Raw genomic sequence first — 14,860 nt, forward strand, 5'->3', positions numbered from 1 at the left:
AGATTTACACCAGACCTACAAAAGGCACTTCCTTGACCTGAGGACTACCTCTCTGCCAAATTTCAAGTAACTCTGTTCGGCCGTTCGGGCTGTAGCTGTGTCTAAAGGTCCTATGGAAAAATGCATGGGAAAAACGCGTTTTGGGACCCCCCTTTTTTCTCAGCCCCCGCTTGACGAATCCCCCCCGAGACATTCAGGGTAGGAGCGGAGCGTAGCGCCCCACCTATTTTGAAAATTTCGCGAGGATTCGTCGACCGGCGCCAAAGTTATTCCAAATAGAATGTTGCGGATTTCCTATGGTAAGAGGGTCCTAACTATAACTACCTACTGGCGACTGCCGGTAGGTAATATATATATATATATATATATATATATATATATATATATATATATATATATATATATATATATATATATATATATATATATATGAATGCAAATCGCCGCTTACCACTGCCTCACTCGGGCAGAAAATGACGAAGAGCGGACCCAGGAGATGGTGCCAATCAGAATATTTTTATTTACTTGCCCAGCCTGACCTCCATTACGCTTTTCGACCCCCACTCGGGTCTTGATCACATGATCATATATGTATATATTGTAACAGTTGATGTGGAGAAATGGTCGACGTTTAGTTCACCTAGTGGATCAAAACCATGAGACCATCTTCTGGACAGAAGAAATAGAATAGAACCCTTAGGTCTGCACAAAAAACAAAACTTTCATGGACACAGGTTTTTGGGAACAGATTCTCCCAAAAATTTAGATGGACAAAGTATGACTCTAAATAAAACAGAAAGGCCAGAGGTACTTCTTTTACATAGCAAGTTAACCAGCGTATCAAATTGCCGTAGTGACTGTAGCTAAACAATCGGCTAACAGCAAGGTGCAGGAGTCAAACCTAATGGATACTGTAACCATGGTGATTGTACGGTGCAAGGAACTGGCAAGGCACTGATATGTAATGTAAGGGTCTTGGGAACAGACACAGTATGAGAAGCTGGCAGGACATTACAGGACAATTGTCTGGCCTGCGGCACTTTTAGTGCATTTACACTTTTGAATAAGTTTACTACCTTCGGTATTCACAAACTCTGAGTGTAAGTTACTGCTAAAAAATAAGTAAGAGGAGCAACCAGCTCAAGAACAGCCAGTGTGCGGACCTTGGGAACATGGACAGTGAGAGGACCTGTTCATGGACTGTTAGTTGAAGGTAATGGGTCACAGGGGCAGTGTGAGGGGCTGGCAAGCCATAAACAGTATGCGATGCTACCAGCTCAAGGTGAGTCAAGGTAAGGACTTTGGAGCACATGAGCTGCATAAGGAGATTGTAGGACTTGAAGCCCTTGGTACAGGGGCCAATAAGGGCATGGAGTACTAGTGTGCATAGGTTGAATTGCCATGGAGGACTTTACACTTCTAGTAGCCTTAATCCATCACAATTCTCCCAGAAGGAATCCCAAAAACCAACAGACTGGCTTGCTCACAGTGAGCAGTGCACTTTTGCTCATGGCTAATACTGATACGACCATACTTTTCAATGTGCATCCTTGTATGCTGTACAGTGCTGTGGCATCATTAGCTAGTAGAAACATTTGTATATTAATTCACGTGTTTATTAGAATTTGTCCACAACACGATTCTCTAGAAAAGGTCACACCAAATGATTCACTGAATCCTAGCAGTGATTAGTAAGTAACAAAACTCAATATTTAGAAGGGAGCTTGAGGAGTGATACAACACTCATGTTTGGGATGGTTGCAAGACTTCAATACTAATAAACTAGAACAAAATAGCCCACCACTCAGCAGCTTAATCTTCCAGGCACTATTGTAATTACATTATCCACTCTACTGATATTATTGAATCAGAAAATGCAAAATTGCAGGGATACAAAATAATTCCTAGTAATCTCTAAAATCTTGGGCAGCACAGACCTTTAATTTTTTTCTCATATTTGTGATCCTATATTGTATTCCTTTTTTTCCTTTGCAGCATTGCTGCAGTCTTTTTTTGGAGTCTATTGCCAGGTTGGTTCGCGGTCACATAATGCGTTGAAGTTCCTGCTACCCTCACCTGTTGGTTGCACTTATGATGATAAGGCTCTTGACCGAGAGTTGATACTGAGCATCCAGTCTGCATGCTCCACGTTCTTGCAGCATCTGCAGCCATTCTCCAGATGTGTAGAAGGTAGAGATGCAGAGTGTGACAACAGAGGTCATGCTGTCCTTCACCCTGTAAACATGCCCTGTCCCATCTGTTTACCCATTTGTTTGCAAATGATCCCTTTCTGCCTTTCATATCTAGGTGCAGAAAGGGGTCAAATGCAGCTTATTCTTTTAACATGGAGACTATTGTTTACTTTTCCTGGCAGAGGTTTTTGTAAGGTGAACTATGTGATACTCTTGCTGGGGTACATGGAGTGTGAAAGAAAGCGATCTAGGGTGTCATTATTTTCTAACACAACAACAACATTTTAAATACTTTTAAATGAGCTGTACAAAAATTTCAGAGAATATATCAGGAATTAGGGGAGAACAAATGAAGCACATTTTTTGTAATTCTGAAGTGTGATGGAAACCAAGATTTTAATTGGATCAAAACAAATCAAGACACTTTACTTTGTGATCCACAAATGATAAATATTCGCTGAAAGTCAATTTACATAGATTATTGTTTATCTGCTGTATCATTTTATCAGTAAAGCTGTACATTTGTTCAAGTGTTATGATAATTTCTATGAAAAATGTACTGTCTCTAAATGACAGTGCTCTATCCCTCCAATATTAAGTAATAGATTTGTGACAGGGTGCTCCACAATTCACCACCAGTTACATTCTACACACAGCCTTACCACTCTTCTGCTGAACACACTTGCTAGACTTGTTCTTTGTGTGATGCTTGAATTTTTCACAATCCCCATGACTTCACTGAAATAACATTGATGGCAGCACCCCCACTCTGACAAATTATTCCAGCACCACTGCCAATGGACAGGGCTGGTCTTGTCTTCCCATGTTCTCAGTTGACAGACTTTGTTTCAGATCTTAAATGATACCGCAGAGAAGGGATTCTGGCGTGCTAATTCCCTTTTTCTTTCCTCCCCTTGTCTCCCTTTAGGCTGTGAACAGGATGGACGTATATTAACGGATTCTGGACACGATCTGTCAAGCATACCAGACCTAGGTAATTAATGACATACAACATACAGATGAAGTAACAATACATGCAAAAAAAATGTCTCTGTCCAAAGACCTTTTTGCTCAAAGCAAATTCTAAAAAAAACCACAGATCGTCTGTGATTCATTAAAGATATTATAACCAAAGATCAAAAGGATATTTGTACACCATTGGAGAATTCTCACAGACCAGAAAAGAGGAAGGAAACTGTGTCAGGAATACTCTGCTATTCACATATCAGCACAGAAGTAATGTCAACGACAAAGTTCAAGGAGAACAAGCGCCCCTAGGTCACCAGCGGGCGTGGCATGTTCTAACAAGTGGGCATATTGTCCTGTTTGTATTCTAGCCACGGCGGTAGTGTAATTGAAGGCCACAAAGCTATGCATCCTCATAGCGGAAAAAAGCATCAAAACTAAACAGATTGACGCCTGCAATACCAGTTATGGTGTACATTTGTAATTAAGAAGCAAATAAATAGAATTTTACATATGCTGATGAACCTTACCTGCACGCCCAAGAATATATGGAAAAAGTGATGTACCGGCGGCGCAAGGGGCTTGCACATAAGCCCCTAGTCTCTTCTGGCTTTACCAAGGAATATCAGTCCAAACTAATGAGAGACAGTGGCCTGTTTGCCTTACTGATTACTTGCCAATATTGCTGATGTCATGATCAAAAGGCTCTGCTCTGCCACCCCCCCACATGGATGTCTTTGAGGAGCTGGACACATTAGAACAAAGAGGCTGCTGAGTTCTTGCATTTCATTTCATTTGAGCTGTCCTCCATCTTAGAGGAACACCGTAAAAGATTTTGCAAAGGCTACTTTGCTACAAAAGTGGGGCACATTCTTTTGGGCCAGTCCATCAATGATGCATTTGGGGATTTGACACAAATCAAATAAAATCCAATAAGTAGTGCCACACTGAGCCTGCTGGGCTATGTTACGGATCAGGAACTTGAAGACACATCCCATTCCCTGGAGATAGGAAGGATCTTGTTATATTGTACCAGCGGTCCCATGGTACCCAGTCACATCCAGAAGAGTTTGACCTTCCATTTAGCTTATCAATGGGACCAGAAGGTGCACCATCTGCTGCTTCGTCCTGGAGCAGAGAAAGGGCATGGAAGATTTGAGTGGGTAAATGAGAGGACCAAAGATTCCCCTGAGTCCAGCTGAACACTTTAGAAGCATGAGGTCCATCTTCTCTGGCAATCTACAGAAGGAGTGGAAGACAATTGTGGGACACCCAATGTGCCAATGGTGTTCACAAGATTTCTTCATTTGAGTCTTGCTGGAAAAGCCTGGAGAATCTCTAATTCTCACCCATGATGCTACATTCTTAAAGACACAGAAGACCACTGAAAACAGGGAGCAGGACACTATTGTTCTAATGATGAAGAATTTCATGACCTGACACTGAAGTGCTAATACACATCTGACACCTTCCAACATGTGAAACAGTGTGCCTACCCCAAAATGATTTACTTACCCCGAGCACCCTTATCTCCTAGCCACTTATCACCTCCTCCTTCTGTCAAAACAATTGGCACAATATAGCTTGTTACTAACGCTTATGCGCACTGATGATCTTTTATGGACCCCCCCTTATACTGACCTGTCACTTACTTTCATTTTAAAAGCAGTTATGGGCTTTTAATCCCAAATAGATTTTTGATTGTTGGGTCTGTACATGTTTATATGTTTTTTAATTCACAGATGTTTTGATAAATATAGCTAAACAAGATAGAGCCTATGTTACATCCCAGACAATGTTCTCATTTTCCTTACACTTTTTTGTGATTAGAAGAAGACGTGTACAAAGTTTAAAAAAATTCTCCTACAAACGTCTATGAAAAGCTTTGCATCTTCAAAAAATTTCAAATGTTTTTCACTTTGCCACTTGGTGTATAGAAACTGTCTAAAAAGGATAAACTTGCAGGCATTTGCATTTATGTATATGTATAAACAAGCTTTGCGTAAGGAAAACTTGCAAATAATATTCTGCATTCGGTTTCCAGCTTGGATGGACTTGATTGGTGTTAAATGGACCTTGCAATGCAGTTAAAATGATTTCAAAATGTGGGAAAAACTATAGTCCTCTGAGGACAAACTCTGAAAGTTTAGCGAAGATTGAGATATTTGCAAAACTTTACAACCAAATAAAAATTACACATTCCTACTTAGGAGCAGGTAAACCTCTCCTGTTCATAAACCTGGTTTGAAAATTGCTTTATTAGATTAACTATAGAGCTGCTTAAGATGTGGTATCTGTATCATCCACCTCCGCGTCCAACAAAGGAAAACTTTCTGAAAAAAGGCTTCAAACTCATTACCAAGGTTTGAGACAAGGATACTTAAAGATTGCTCATGGTGGCTCTGAACACTAGCAGACCAGAAATTATGAAGGATTTTTAGAAATCCAGGAGATATAGAAATTTGCTTTCTGGGGATTGCCCCATACAATTAAAAAGGTATTTTAAGGCCTTTTGCAGTACTTTTTAACTGACACTAGGTGGCATTGTAAGGTTACTGTTTCATCTTGGTTTGCCAGTCTGTCCACGACCACGTTAGTATCAGTGTTCAGTTATAGCAAATAAAATGACTTTGCCTACTCTCAATACTCTGCATGTGTGTGTATCTTTGTGAACAGCTGTATGTGCCTGTTTGTGTCTGTGCAAGTGTGTGCATGTCTTTGTGTGTTTCCTTGATAGCTTTAAGTGCTGAGTCTTATAATTTCTATGGCTGTGCGTAGTTTTTATTATGCAAGCATAGTCCTGCATAAAACGCCATACAAGGATTATCAGTAGTTTGTCGAGTTTTTTCATTAAATGCAATTAACACTCACATAATTGTGCATGTGGCTGGTGTGTGCCTGGGCTCATCTGGCATGTGTAGTTCTCACTGAGGAAAGTTGCTATACTGGCATCATGCTTGCAACATTTTTTCTGCCAGGTTTTGAATTTTGATTGTCCTTACTGGGTAATGAATAGATGCCAAACATCAAAATTTGTGACTAAAAACATCACAAACTACGATCCATATTTACAATTGGCTTGCGTTGCCCTTGCTCCATGGTCCTCTTCCTTGGCTGCTGAAGATCAGATCTGTCCCTCCACTAAGTGAGAGAACACCAGGACCAACCGGAGTCGCACAGGCCCAACACCCGGGTTAGCAGACCCCTTGCCGCAATCAGCACTTCTGAGAGTCCAATCTGGACTCCCCCTGCACTGAGACCTCGCAGCCCTTGAGGGACATCAGCACTGAAGAGACCCACTCTCAGAGTGGCCCAACTGTCCTGATTTTGGCCCCTCAACTGGTGACAACCAACAACCGCAAGCCCCTAGGACGCACAGAGCCCAACAGACCTTTCCACGCTGCACCCGAGCACCCACGCTTGGGTACTGACAAACCGACTGTACCCCCTTGTCCTCAGAACCCTTGTGATCCGGGCCCCATTTGGGAAATCCTGGACTTGTCCACATGTCCGCCCCCGCAGCCTGTTTCTAGGTGACTACCCTAGGTGACCCCCTTTCTTTTCCACCAGCGTAGCTACCAATCTGACCTGCACCCAGATGCCCCAGGGCATTTAACAAGTAACCGCTGGTGGGACTTTGGACCTTGGCCCCCTATGATCCTCTCTCCCAAAGGAGAGCCCCCAGAAACCGATTGCAACTAACTGCATGCAACATATACCTTTTCTAAAATAAGGAAGCATTGCTGCTTAAAGATGCTTTGAATTGAGCAATCTACTTACCTGTAAAAATTATTAATTGCAAAAGTACTTACTTGCTAACAAAGTTCATATAAAATACAAATTATTTTTCTAAATTGGTCTCGGATTTATTCTTGAGCGTGTGTCTCATTTATTTCCTCTGTGAGTACAACAAATGCTTGGCACTACCCTCTGATACGCCTAACTGCTCGTCCACACCAGCACAAAAGAGAGCTTTTGGGTTGTCATTTGTGCCTCTGTAACCAATTGGGCTTTGCCTGAACTCTTTACACTAGTTTTGGTGCACTGTATAAAGAGCCAGCTTCCTACAGAGCACTCCTGCCTTCTCCCCGTCGCCCAACACAGCACAACTTGACCTGCTGCGCTGCATGACTTTATAATAAATCTTCCCCTCCATTTATTGAGCAAGGACAATATTTAACAAGAAATTGTTGTAATATTTACTTTATATGTGGAACCTTCGCCACCCCTTCCCCCTTTTCCATAATGGAATCTTCTGAAAGAAGCTTACCTTAGAATGTTGTGTGAAGTGAAGGGTATTTGGAGAGTGGATGGTCAAATAAAGAAGCATTCACAGCTACCTGTGTTTCTATTCTTCACAACAGAAATGCACATTACAAACCAGCTCTAAAAAGAAAAGAACACAAATCACAACTTCTGCCAGTTCGCACTGTGTCCTCTGATACTTACGTCAGCTGAGCAGGCAGAACAAATCCACCACCGATGCACAGACCTCATTAATCGATGGAGGATGTCTTGTGCAGTCTAATGGTCTAACTTGGCAGCAAAGGTGGTCATTTTGCCTGCGCTGAGTGGCAGAAGGTACCATCTTGTGCATGCACATGAATCGACAGAATATGTTTTAGTGCCATTGATTCATGGTTTGTTAAACTATTTTTTCGTGCCAGCGCTCCTCTTTACAAGCACCTATTTCCCCTGGAATCTATTGGCTACGCAGCCTTGCCTTCGGCCGCTTCTCTGCGGCGCGTGGGCATCGCTGTTTACCTAATGCAATAAATAGTATTTTCTGCCGGCTCTGCCGAGCTCGCTGCAGGCCACGGGCAGGCAGCTGAACAGCTTTAATTAATGCAATATTGAACAGAAGCCTTCCATGCAGAGAGCTTTCTTGAAATCAGATTTCTATGAGTTTAAATATATCTCGCACCGCAGTGATTTGTCGGTAGGGGCTGTGGTGTGTTATGAGACCCGTGGAGATCAAATCCAGCACTGTATTGAGTCCAAAAATGTTTTTTGCTCTTTTTTATCTGCTGCCTCCGCCATACCTCCGCTGGCTGCTTAGAAGCTGTCTTGGGGCGCAGGTCGAAGACCTCAGGGGGTGACAGCTTAAGCTTATTGTTCTCAAATAGGGCATTTTGGGGGGGAAATTGGGAAACAGTCCATCTTCAAGCATTAGACAGGACAACGGTTTGTTCACCAATGTATTTATTGGAAATATATTGCTACCTCATACCTGCCAACTTTCAATTTCAATACGCTTTATTCGATTATTAAAAAATAGTCATAAAAGACAAGTAAAACGCAGCACATTGCTTATACAGCTATTAACAGTAAAGTATTCACAATTATAATCAGATAAGTATAGATTTTCTGCTGGTTAAAACGTTCTTTAAAAACACTAAAATTACTTCGGCGATATAATCTTCATCTAATAGTTGTAAAAACAGAAAAGCGGGGCGGCATTGTCTTAGACCACTTTGCCTTAAAAAGGGAAGAATCCATCTCTTCCTGCACAAAGAGTAATATTTGCAGAAAAATAGAACATGGATAGTTGATTGAACTGATACATTATCACATGGACAATTGCACAACGCTCTTGACCAATCATTCTGCATCGGGAACGAAACCAGTCTATGAACGATTCCCAGTCTATAAAGTATCAGCTGAAATCTATTAAAATCCCCTGGGGTGCGCCTTATATAGGGTTGGATTTTAAATGTGGTCAGAGTAAGGTGGTGGGCCTGAGCAGTTACTTTATTCATCTCACTTTTCCTTCTCATTTCTTCCATGTGATATAAGCATCTGTCTTTTAAATCTTTCCTTTGTACTAGGAAAAGACTTGTAGGATCTAAAAAGTATTCCGGATAACCTAGGCTAAACGTAAAATGTCTGACATACTCAAGCCATCTAATGTGTGTCGCACAGTCCAACCTGCAGCTATCTTTTAAAATCTGTCTATTTAACAGCGTCTGTTCAGAAGTCCAAATCTTGTGCCACAACAGGACTGGCTGAATTTTGCAAATATCCGTTATATAGGGCACACCTAATTCAGAGTGGCAGATAAAAGTGGAGGTACTCTCGGGAACCGACAGCACATACCTAAGAAACCTGTTCTCCACAAGTTATAGGGGTTTTACATACTCGTATCCCCAGATGCCTGCACCATATGTTGCAGCGCTAATACACTTAGCCTTGTACATTAGCAAAAGGTCCTCTGGGGCCCGCTTTCCCAACTTCCTACTAAAATGAATTAAGGCAGCCGTTGCTTTTGAGAACAATAGCCTCCTAGCCTTCATTGCCTGGGTCCAGGACCCTCTTCTATCAAATAAAATCCCAAGATAGGAAAAGGTGTCAGTGCAATCAATTTGTCTAATGCCTAAGAATAGCGGCCTGCACTTTCTGCTTCCAGTCCCACATTTCATCACAAAGTTCTTAGGTATATTCACATTTAAGCCTAAATTTGACATAAAATTTACAAAACTACACACTAGTTTCTGAATAACCCTCGGAGTATGGGCCATTAGGACTGCGTCATCGGCATACATTAGCGCTGGTATTGGGCGTTTTCCTATTAAAGGTAGGTCCTGGCACTCATTTTCCAATGTTCTTCCTAAATCATTTATGTATAACGTGAAGAGAACTGGAGCCAGGACGCACCCCTGCCTCACTCCTCTCATCACCTTTAAGTGTTCAGAACATTCCCCCCTCCCCAAACCGGACCCTTGCTATTTCCCCCCGCATATAACTGCCTTTAAAACAATACTACAGACATATCCACCCCCATGTTTTCTAAGATTCGCCACAGTTTTTCATGTATTACGCAATCGAATGCCGCAGTTAAATCGACAAAAGTTGAAAAAAGACTGCGCCCTTTGGCCTTGGTATATTTGCCTAACAGTATATTTAAATTCAGACCTTGCTCCACAGTGCCTAACCCCTTACGGAAACCAAACTGTAAATCACTAATAATAGAGTGATCCTCCACCCAATCTTGTAATGTGGTTAGCAGCACTCTTCCGATAACTTTAACCGTGGAGTCAAGCAAGGATATGGGCCTGTAGCATGCTGGATTGGACCTTTCCCCCTGCCAACTTAAAGAACAATCTACTAGGCACGTTTGAACCCCACCCTAACCCCAACCCCACACCCCCCCCCCCCGCCCAAAACAAACTTGCTGAGGTGGGTGCTGATGTCCTGGTGTATTTTCACACCTCTTAATGGACGTCTGCAGTTCAAAACCTCTGAGAACGAGCTTAGAAACCACTATTTACACTGGTTTTCAGCTTGTTTTCCCTCCCACCAAGTGATATGGTTCCTCACGGGAGACCGTGTGATGGGAACCAATATGGGGTGGCACCATGTGAGTTGGCAGGCATGTTAGGTTATGCTTTTCAATACTTTGTAGGTCAATTGTTTTGTACAAATTTGAATACGAGTTTATTTTAGTTCTCAACTAATGAATGTTTTAAGAAAGGTCAACTTACTAAACTACGCTGCACGAACAATACTAAAGAACATTGACTAGGATGTGAGGACGTGCTTACAAAGGGGCTTAATAGCGGACTCAAAATGCTAAAAAAATGTAATAAATGGCTCATTTAAATCACATAGAACCAATAATGTCTGAAGAAATGTAGCTAGATCTCAAAGACATTTTTCAAGGAGTTTGGAGTTCTGCTTCACTTGTCTTCTTGAACATGTTTGGAAAATGGGGCCTTGGCTCGCGGGTGGTGGGGTTGTGTGCAATGTAAAAAAAAACAAAAAAAACACTTGCCGCCGGGTCCCGCGGTTCTGGTCCTGTCTTGACTCGAGGAACAAGACGCACAGCCAACTCCCCTGACCAATCACATCGCGGCAATGCGTTGTGATTGGTCTGAGCGTCCTGCTTTGAGGCTCAGCATATGAATTGGGGCCTGGGCATGTTTTCCACATAGGCTGTAATGCAGCCTGCATGTAGAACAGGAAAAGTGCATATGACTGTTTTGGGCAGCCCGAGAGGGCTCGACAAACAGTCATGTGCACTTAGGAGTGTGCAAACCAATTCTTCCTGCTGTTTTCTGAGAGCAGAGCAACCCCACCCGCCTGCAAAGCAGCACAGACACATAACATGCTAATAACTTGCTTAAAAGCAGTTGGGTGACACTCCTCTGCAATAGCTGAGGAGCCACCACTGCCTTGGAGTCTAGACCAGGATGCTCGTTTACATTTTAGGAGATGTGGAACATCTCCAAAAAGCTACGGATATCCCGTGCACCACATTTGCAGCTCCCGTTGCTCTAGTTAGAGTTACATGAAGAGCCAGGTTTCTGATGGTGCCGACTCTACTGTGGAAACCGTTGACTGTACCTTGGCTCTCAGTCAATGTACAATAGAATTTACGCACCGTTTAGGGCAGGCTTCTCCAATGAGTAGTTTGGGAGTTACTGGAAGCTCTCTAGCTATCTGTAAGTGGTTCTCCTGTGTGTAACCCAGTGAACGAAAGTAATTATCATTTGCTTGGCTGAATTAATATATGTATTCTAGAATTGAAAACGATGTATTTTAAAGTAAAATGTCTGTCTTCCGAATTCATAAGGTGATGTTGGAGAAAAACTGTTGAATTTACAAAATATATTTATACTGACATATGTTACGCATGTAGGGGCTCCCCACATTGGCAAAGCATTTTCTTTTCTTTTCTGTTACTGCTTGCAACCCTGCCTGATGCACTGAGGTGATCACTGCTAGTAGTCGTACATTTGGTGGCCACTAATGTAATCTTGTCTGTTGTGGTTACTACTACATCTCCAACAATATTAGTATCTCAGGAGGATTTCCGTTGAACACATAGTTCTTATTACAGAACGGGTTGGAGACTCCTGACTTAGGGTGTACCATCATACATTTTCCTGATCTGGCCCATAATGCAAAGCCTCCATTTTTCTCTATCTGGACCATGACGCAAAGCCTACACTTTTCCTGATCTGGACCATAATTCAAAGCCTGTTGCTCCTAAACAAGAAAACTAAGAAATGACTCTCTGATAACTCGAAGAACATCCAAAATATCAGGACCATTTCTTCTTGTTTTTCAAAAACAAACTCCCACTTTAATAGTTGTTCTCTGAGAAACAAAATACTTTGCTGAAAAGGCACATTAAACATGTCTTCCATTCTTCAAAGCCCCTAAATTAGGCAGGCAGCCACCTGTCTCCATGGAGCTCCTCTGAGTCATCCTATGCACACTTTCTACCTGTGTTGTCAAGAACAGTAGATCCACTTCTAATGGAATCAGGTCTCAACGTGTCAACAGTTCGGGCAAACTCATTAGTACATGTTTTTTTGTATGAGGAAAGATTTCTTTACTTTATGAAATATCAAATGTGCTTTCAGATTGAACCAATGGTAAATTGCTGTAGCAAGAAGCCATTTATCATTCCAGCCTGGCAACCACTGTTTATTTATGCTCTTTTGAGCTAGGATGGTGATCTAGTTAATAATGGCTACCCAGGTAAGATGGGGAGACCTCCAAGTGTCTCATGATGGAATAGCTGTCTTCTTCATTAACCCAACAAACTTTCAAAACATTTAGGGAGATCAAAGCAGCTATAGACTAGCCAGGGAACTTGTCCCAAAGTGCCAGGGAACTGCTGCCATCCATTAGCACCCAGCCACACGCGATGAGGATGCGCTCCCAGGTCCGCACGCAATGTAGTGCGACTCCATCCTCAGGGGCATAACTTCAAGGGGGAGTTTGGGGTTTTATGGCCCTGTAATAGCTGTATTCTGTAGTAAATAGTCAGATACAGGTGCTCTCATTAGGGTATGGTAAGGTCTCTGTTGGATTTCACCAGACATACACACACACACACACACACTCTCTCTACACACACACACAAACTCTCTCTCTCTTTCCATTGCTCCCGATCTGTTTTGCAAGTCTTCGATAATGTTTTTTCTTTTCTAAATATTGTGTTTCCTGCCACATAGCACCCCTAACAATCTACGCTCCTCTCCTGCTCCACTGCCCCTTAATCCTCTATCATGCCTTGCTTGTCATTAATGTATTTTAACATTGACACAGGACAACGGTTAACAGCAACCTCTCAGGTCTCCCTCTGGGTGCTGGTCCCAGATGTACAGCCTGAACAGAGTCCTCCGAATATGGGTCACCAATGGAAGCTGTGGACGCAGACTGCAGGTAAGTCTCAGCATCCAAGATGGACAGCCGCAACATGGAGACACTGGGTGGCCGACTCAAATCCAACATGGCGCCCTCAAGTACCTCGGGTGCAATGGTGAAGGACACCACAAGTTGTTTGGGAGTCTCTAGTGCCTCCTCGGGTATGCAATCAACAGCAGTCTGAGTGTGTAGACGCATCAGTGGCACCTGTCTCTGATTGGTCTCATTGTCAAAACCATAAAAAGGGTGGTATTGACGTGAAAAAAAAAAGCGGTCAAAGATAAGATTCACAATGGGGTTGACTCAAAATGTTAGCCTTCCCAGGTCAATAAAAGCTAAACGTGCCATGGATTTGGGGTGATATAAAAAGCAGTTTGTGGGTCATCTGTAGAAAACGCGAATTATGTGCATCTCTTATATCGTAAGTATTGATCTGTAGGCACCATATTTGTATCCCTGCTTGACAATATTTTTGTTTGACTGAAGAATCTTCAGGGGCAGGTGCTTGGGTCAGTAAAGCAAGTAAACCAATGGCCCTGAAGCGTACAGAGTTGTGTCCATGCCTGAGAGGGCAGTTGTTTGTTTCCCACCCTTGTAAGGCAGTACCTAAACATGGTGGTGTGACTGTCACTGTGAAATGCCGGCCACCAGATTAAGGTATCTTCTGGTAGAGCCACTTGAGTCTCTAGCAGTGGAAGCCTGCAGCCCCCCCCCCCACACACACACACCTGTAAACTGGGAGGGGAACCCCAAGGATTAAGCACGGGGCAACTGTTTCATGCTGTGGTGCCCCACAGCAGCACTGTTCAAACACTCTCCACACATCTGCTGTGATGGAGGACTGGTGTTTAGTGAGAATACAAACTGTCTCCTATGTATTATTTTGCAGGACAAACAGCACAAGTGGACATCCAGTGGTATTTATTTATGGACATCATTTGGGGGTCGCAGCTGAGACCCCTGGCTTGCCCTTTGTGACTCCTGGTACTGCCTTTGCGACCCCCGGCCTCCGAGGTGGCATATTCAGTGCCAGGAACACAGTGGCAACTCGTCATTAGGGACAACAGTTGTGGCTCCACTCTCTTTGTTGTCTATCAATTTTTTATTATTTAATAGTAAATAAGAACATATTAATCACTATTACTGTAATAAAATGGAGAGTAATTAGCTGGAATATTCCCTTCCATGGCAACTGAGGTAAGTAAAAAATGCTTTTAAATATATGTTATGTGCGTCCTTGCGGTGACAGTGTGCTTACATGAGAGAGAATGTATGTAAGCGTGACTTTGTGTGCATGTGAAAGTTATTGTGTGTGAGTGAAAGTGGAGGTCAAAGGGCATGTGATTTCACTTCCGCTACCCTTGGCATTATGGTGAATTGACGTATTTATTTATATGCATACATTTATGTGTTAAACAAAACTTACGCAGAAATGGCTGCCTGTGCTTATAGCTGAGGGCAGCCAATTTGAATCATCCTGTTCAGCAGTTCTGATGGGCTGCTCTCAGAATTGATCTGTGCGGTTACACTATGGTTTTGATTGG

This window comes from Triturus cristatus, chromosome 10 (genome assembly GCF_964204655.1).
Source record: "Triturus cristatus chromosome 10, aTriCri1.1, whole genome shotgun sequence".
Lineage (NCBI taxonomy): Eukaryota > Metazoa > Chordata > Amphibia > Caudata > Salamandridae > Triturus > Triturus cristatus.